Consider the following 6,929-nt stretch of genomic DNA (forward strand, 5'->3'; position numbering starts at 1 on the left):
AAAAAAGAAAAAATTAGCCGGGCATGGTGGTGGGCACCTGTAGTCCCAGCTACTCGGGAGGCTGAGGCAGGAGAATGGCATGAACCCGGGAGGCGGAGCTTGCAGTGAGCCGAGATGGCACCACTGCACTCCAGCCCGGGCAACACAGCGAGATTCCATCTCAAAAAAAAAAAAAAAAGAATGACTTGTGCCAGACACTGTGCTAAACATATGTAGTATCTAGTTAAATCATTACAACAATGTAATCAGCTAAGTAATATTAGAAAGTTCATTTTGTAATAACTGGGCTTATCTTATTGAGGTTATATAACCAAAATCAGAGAACAAAATTGGGATTTGAATTCAGACTCAGATGACACTAGAGTATCTATATTTTAAACCATTGTATTTATTTTCTTAAAATTCCATATTTTCTTTACAAATATGAATTATGACAGAAAGTCATGTTGTTTTGTTTTTGTTCTTAATAGTGCTAAGCATCTGACTTATTTCTTGAAACCTGTCTTGCAATATTTGGGTCTTATTATAACCTAAGTTGTCAGTCCCTGTAAAACAAGGAGCATGTCTTAAAAGATTCATTTTCCCCCATAGCATCCAGCATGGTGCCTTATGCTTAGTGAAATTCTAATGATTACTTGGTGAGTTGAAATCAGTGAAATAATCAGTCAGTCAAGAAAAACAAAGCCACAATGTTTGAATCATTCAAAATATTAATAAAGAGAATAAACAAATTATCATTGCAGTCATATCCACACTCTTGGTAATATACAACCTCATTTGGGGTTGGACTTATATAAACAACTAGGTGAGGGAGTGCATGCAGTGTGTATAAAAAACCTGCAAGAAACCACTATATTCAGAAATACTTAAAACCACAGTCAAATAAAGACTACAACATATCATACTATAGCCAAAAATCAAGGGCTATTTAAAGAAACTCATACTGTATTTTTCAACACATTTTATAGATACTATTTCTGCAACTGATATTTTTTAAAGAACTACTCTAATTTAAACTCAATACATTTGCAAGTCACTTTCCTTGCCGCTGCACCTTTTCCCCATTTTCTAAGACAGGAGGACCCACAATTATTGATGTAACCAGGTCTCCATGTAAGGCTATAGCCACAGTTATAGCCAGAATATCCTATCTTTCTTTTCAAGAAAATAATTTGGAGAGAAACAGCCATGAATGTTTAAAAAATTCAAGAATAATCACAATAAAGCCTATTAACTTTTAATAAATTAAAATTGGTGTAAAATTAAATACATGTCTGCCCTGGGAACACAGAAGGAATGAAAAAAAAAATAGCTGCTAAAATCTGCTTGCTTCCGCCCCTTCTCTGCCTCCATTCTAATTATCTGTTCCATTCCCATTTTCCTCCTCAATGACTCTTGTAGTCATCTACAAATAACCCCTGTGTCTGATGTTTACTGTTCTTCATTATCGGTCACTATTGGCCATCGCCACTTCCACTCTACTGAAGTGCTTGTTCAGACTTCACCAATGCCATCCTCATTATTAAACATAACAGTTTTTTTAATCACTCTGAAATTTATCTTTCCTTTCTAAACTGTGTGCTATTGGACTATCTCTCTGCTCCCTACTTAAAACTCTTTTCCCTTGAACTTCTTGTAAAGTGTTTATGTGACCAGATATCGTCCTGGATCTTTCCATATCCATCTCACCATAGATTCTCTGTTTCTATTTCCTTCTATCCAGTCTGCAAATGTGGGCATCTCTCAGGATGGAATAGCAGGCTTTCATTTACTTAAAGAATATTCCTTTCCAACATGATTCCATCTACTTTCCTGTTTTTCACTATCAATTTGGCAGGCAATTTAAAAATTTGCATTTGAAATTGTAACTGTTCTTCCAAGAAAAGTCCTAAATGTCAGGTAATTAATTCATAAGCATCCGTTGCCACATGTATTAGCCATCAATATCTCAAGTTTTGTATCTCAGGCTTGTTAAAATTTGAACTTATGGTTACACATCTCCTTATTGGAATTAATATAAACGATTATTTCAGTTACTATGACTGAATATCTTGGAATCGGTCTGATATTTATCTGTTTGTTAATCTTCACTACCAATCAGATTATTCCATACTACTCCTAAAATGTACCACATAGCCACCCTATCTTTTCATTTAAATTCTACTATTTTATATATATAGGCCTGTGTGATCTCTAGCTAGGTAATGTTCCAGTAATTTCCCTGTTTCTAATTTCTTTCCACATCAGCTTAGTCTCTGCATTGAATCATAAAAGAGACAAAAAAGCGTTTTTTTTGTTTTTGTTTTTTTTTTTTGAGACGGAGTCTCACTCTGTTGCCCAGGCTGGAGTGCAGTGGTGCCATCTCGGCTCACTGCAAGCTCCACCTCCCCGTTCACGCCATTCTCCTGCCTCAGCCTCCTGAGTAGCTGGGACTACAGGCGCCCGTCACCACGCCCGGCTAATTTTTTTTTTTGTATTTTTAGTAGAGAGGGGCTTTCACCGTGTTAGCCAGGATGGTCTCTCTCTCTCCTGACCTCGTGATCCGCCCGTCTCAGCCTCCCAAACTGCTGGGATTACAGGCATGAGCCACTGTGCCCGGCCAAGAGTTGCCTTCTTAAAAAGTTAAGTTATTACCATTCTTCCCCTTAAAGACATTCATTGGGTTGCCAATAATAATAGTGACAATAGTAAATATTTCTTGACAACTAGTATTTGTTAAGACACATGATACACACTTTACTTCAGAAACCAAAAACTGTAGGTCAAACTGGGCCTGCATCATTCATCGATTCACTCATCACTCATTTGTTCAGAGTATTTATGAAGCATCTTTGTGTGTTAGTCACTGTTCTGTGTTTCTTCAATTGACATATGTTGATTGCTTCAGTATTTTTAAAAATTTGAATAGGTTTCAACATTTTTAAATGGAGAGATTAAAAGATACTTTGCTTAAAAAAAAAAAAAAACCGGTGAGGCACAATATGACTCTTTCAGGACAGCAATCTATTTAATCTGTAGATATTTTCTTTCACCCTGAGATACTGTTTCCATTTTACTGCAGTTCACCACTTTCTTGTGAACTGAGCACTAATGACATTATAATTTTTCAGTACGCTTGCACTATTTTCTATTGTAAACATTAATATTTATTAAGTCATAGTCTCTAATAAAACTAATAATAACATTACTAAAAAGGCTCTATATTTTTTAAAAATATGAATGAGAGAATAATTCTTTGTGAAGGAAGAGGATTTCTACATATTGAGTATACTAACCAAATGTGTCAGAAAATGCAACTTATGCCATTTGAAATTGACATACTGAGACTTTGGGTATGGCTCCCTTTTACTCCTTGGCTATTATTGTTGTTTAAGCATGTGGTCTGGGATTTGCATGCTCTTTCTTAATTCTCACAACTCTTCATATTAGGTACCAGAAATCAGAAAAAAAAAAAAAAAACCACATAGCATGTCCAAGGACACATACCTAATAATCTTTCAAGCCAGCACTCATGCTTAGCTCTGTTGAATCCAAAGCCTGTGCTTTTTCATTAGAGTTCTTTCATATGATAATCTATGATTTGCTTCCAAGCTACTTTTGCTGATTCATTTCTTCCTGCACTCCGAAATGTTCATTGATTTCCCCTTATGTAGTACTTTTATATACTTTACTTTTGTTTATACCATTGTTCTCTTTTTAAATGTTGAAACGTTAGACTCTACCCAAGCCTGTTCTTACCTTCCTTCTCCCAGAAGTGGCCTGCTGCTCTATGAGAGTGGTGCTTGCATTATGATAACCATTTTTCTCTTTGTACCATGGGTGCTCATCTATGTTTCCTATGACTGGAGTACAAACTTCATTAAGTCAAGAAGTCAGCTTGTGGCAGATTTTGTTTTTAACGTAATACAGCATCCAGCCCAATTTTTTTTTTAATTACACAGTAGGTACTCCATTAATGTTTATTGCATTCTACTTAATATAATTAGAGAGGGTTACCTATATAAACAAAGTTTCAAGTAATGATTTCTACTATATTGCTCTCCTTTCTAACTTTATGGCCATTAACAAATATGGAATTACTTGTTGCATGACACAATAATCATTGTACGTGTAACCTTCTATTTCTTTAAGAAATACTGAATGGGTCCTAATGGGGTTAGTGACTGACATTATATTTGGGGTACATGCTTAGTACATGTTCAATGAAATGTGAATTATTGCATCAATAAAAAAATATTGAAACTTGCAGGTAAGCATAACTAGTTTTAACATTGATGGTGGGGGTCAAAAAGTGTTTGTACCTTTTTGCCAATCCTTCATTGTTTCACTAAAGGAATGAGAATATGGTATACTCAAAGTGATGACTTTCTGAGACGTTCTGCAATTGGCTTTTCCTTATGAAAGCAATGTTGCTAAGCAACACTTGTGCACTGGTATATTTCTTTCCCAAACTTTCTATCACAAGCACAGCCCAGGATTTTTTCAATTGTAATCACCGGAATCTCTTGAGAAGTAAACCCCAACACAGCCACCAAGCTATGCTTCATAGTTTGCACTGAATTTGATGGGAGATGAATACTCCACTTGACCCCCAAATACTCAGGTGATTGCCAGCAGGGACAGTTCCAAAGTGCAAGTGGAGTATGATTTATGACACACATCAGAAATTACACCAGTTGCTGGTTTTCACTATGTTGCCTAACTCTGATCTGCATGAGGTACCTGCCTTACAAAGGCTATGCACTGGAAGGCTCATAAAAAATCACGTGTTCTGTTATTGAGATACAACTTCTGTTTCCTTCAAGTTTAAGTGTCAAAAATCACCTGGCTGACAAATCTCTTTCTCTAGAATATTGATGCGCTGTACACTAAGACTCTGGCACGCTTCCTCAAAGAAGAATAAGAAAAGATTTTCATATTAAACGTTTCCATTTTCCATGTGCCCTGACATTAAACTATCCCCTTTTCTTTTTGTTGGCTAAGGTAAAAAGGCTGCAGTAGTTGCTTCTGTTAACCAGGAGTTATGTTATAGTAGTTTTACAAATTCTACACTGTCTAATAACTTTAAGAAAGAATTTTTGTTAGTGAATTATTTTTCTCAAACTATTAAACAGTATTCTTTTCTATGTGTTCTTTTTTTATTATTATTTGAGATGGAGTCTTGCTCTGTCACCCAGGCTGGAGTGCAGTGGTGTGATCTCGGCTCACTGCAAACTCTGCCTCCCAGGTTCACGCCATTCTCCTGCCTCAGCCTCCCAAGTAGCTGGGACTACAGGCACCCGCCACCACACCTGGCTAATTTTTTGTATTTTTAGTAGAGACGGGGTTTCACCATGTTAGCCAGGATGCTGTCGATCTCCTGACCTCGTGATCCGCCCGCCTTGGCCTCCCAAAGTGCTGGGATTACAGGCGTGAGCCACCGCGCCTGGCCCTATGTGTTCTTAAATATTTCTGATCTGTCATTTATTTTAATGGGAATTGTTCTTAGTAAGGTCCAAAAGATTCTTAGCAAACTAGCAGTGTAGCATAACACACACAGCATGTGAGTCTTGGAAAACTGGGTCGTGAACATCTTAATTTGCAAGAGTTTCTACTTCAGTAGAAATGTCAGGCTTCATAGAACAAAGATTTTAGGCTTAGAAATAATGAAAGTTTTCAAAGAGTTTTATTCCAATCATAAAATGGCTCTCAGTTGGTCTATAAGTGATACTTAAAGTAGAAACTCCCAGCCAACTTCAAGTGTTTGGGCTCCAGAAACAGTCTTAAGAACACAGCCAGGAGCTCAACTAGGTGATGAGGAAGACAGTGAGTGAATGGAAAGGTTCTGAAAATGAGTTTCCGAAGTGGCAAGAGATGCCCCCTGGTGTACAGAAGGAATCACTGCAGCCTTTTTTTTGCTTTGGTCAGCAACAAAAAATGACAGATATGTCTATAATCATATCCATATTGGATATTTATAGGGGTTGTAAAACGGTTAAAAAGTTATACAGATTCTATGTACAACCATGATTTTTTCCCCTTCAAATGTTGTCTGCTTTATAACTGTTTAACAAACACCTCATTTATGTTACCTCTACTGGTGAAATCATCTGCCCTCTAGCAATGCTGAGCCACTTTTAACACAGAGAAAGGGGACTTTATGCATCAGACGAGATTGTAAATTAGGAAAGCATGTTCTGTGAAGGGCAGCCTGCTAATTCCCTTTTTCAGACTTTACCCTCCTTTCAGATTAGCCTCTAACATTTTATCCTTCCAAAGCCTAGCTCATCTCCCATGAAATGCCTTATTCTCCACAGCAGCAGGATTGTAAAATTTACCTTCCTTAGGGTTTGTGGCATTATACAGCTCATGATGAAAGAGAGAAAGGTATGAGGAAGATGAGAGAAGAGTGGCTTGCTTACTTGACTGCTCCCTCTTCACCATATTCCACTAGAATGGGTTCCATTATTTTAACCCTGGATCTTATGAATTTGCCTTCGATAAAGTGACTTTGTTGTTAATTATCTACTCAGATTATGGCCTTTGTTTAACAACCAAACACAAAGTTTTATTGGTATCCATACCATCTAAAATTAGGTATACTAAAAACAAATGCTACAGATAACTTCACAATTGCCTTATACTAGAGGCTCCCTGCATGTTCCAGTAAAAAACTGATGATTTCAATCAAGATCCATTTTCTCTCTCTTTAATTCGGGGTCCTAGAACTCTGTTGAGTTTTACCAAACTTATACCCAGTCAGTGAATTACTCTAATTAACCAGTGAAGACAACAAACTCAATCTACCATCTCTCTCAGCCCACAACTCATCCCAAATATCACTCCTGATGCATGATTTCTGGCAATAGCAAGAAGTAGTAAGAAGAGCAAACATGGATTTTAGATCCAGATTCTAATCCTAATTTTACAATCCATTGGCTGTGAGGTCT

Source organism: Nomascus leucogenys, chromosome 25 (assembly GCF_006542625.1).
Source record: "Nomascus leucogenys isolate Asia chromosome 25, Asia_NLE_v1, whole genome shotgun sequence".
In the NCBI taxonomy this organism is placed as follows: Eukaryota; Metazoa; Chordata; class Mammalia; order Primates; family Hylobatidae; genus Nomascus; species Nomascus leucogenys.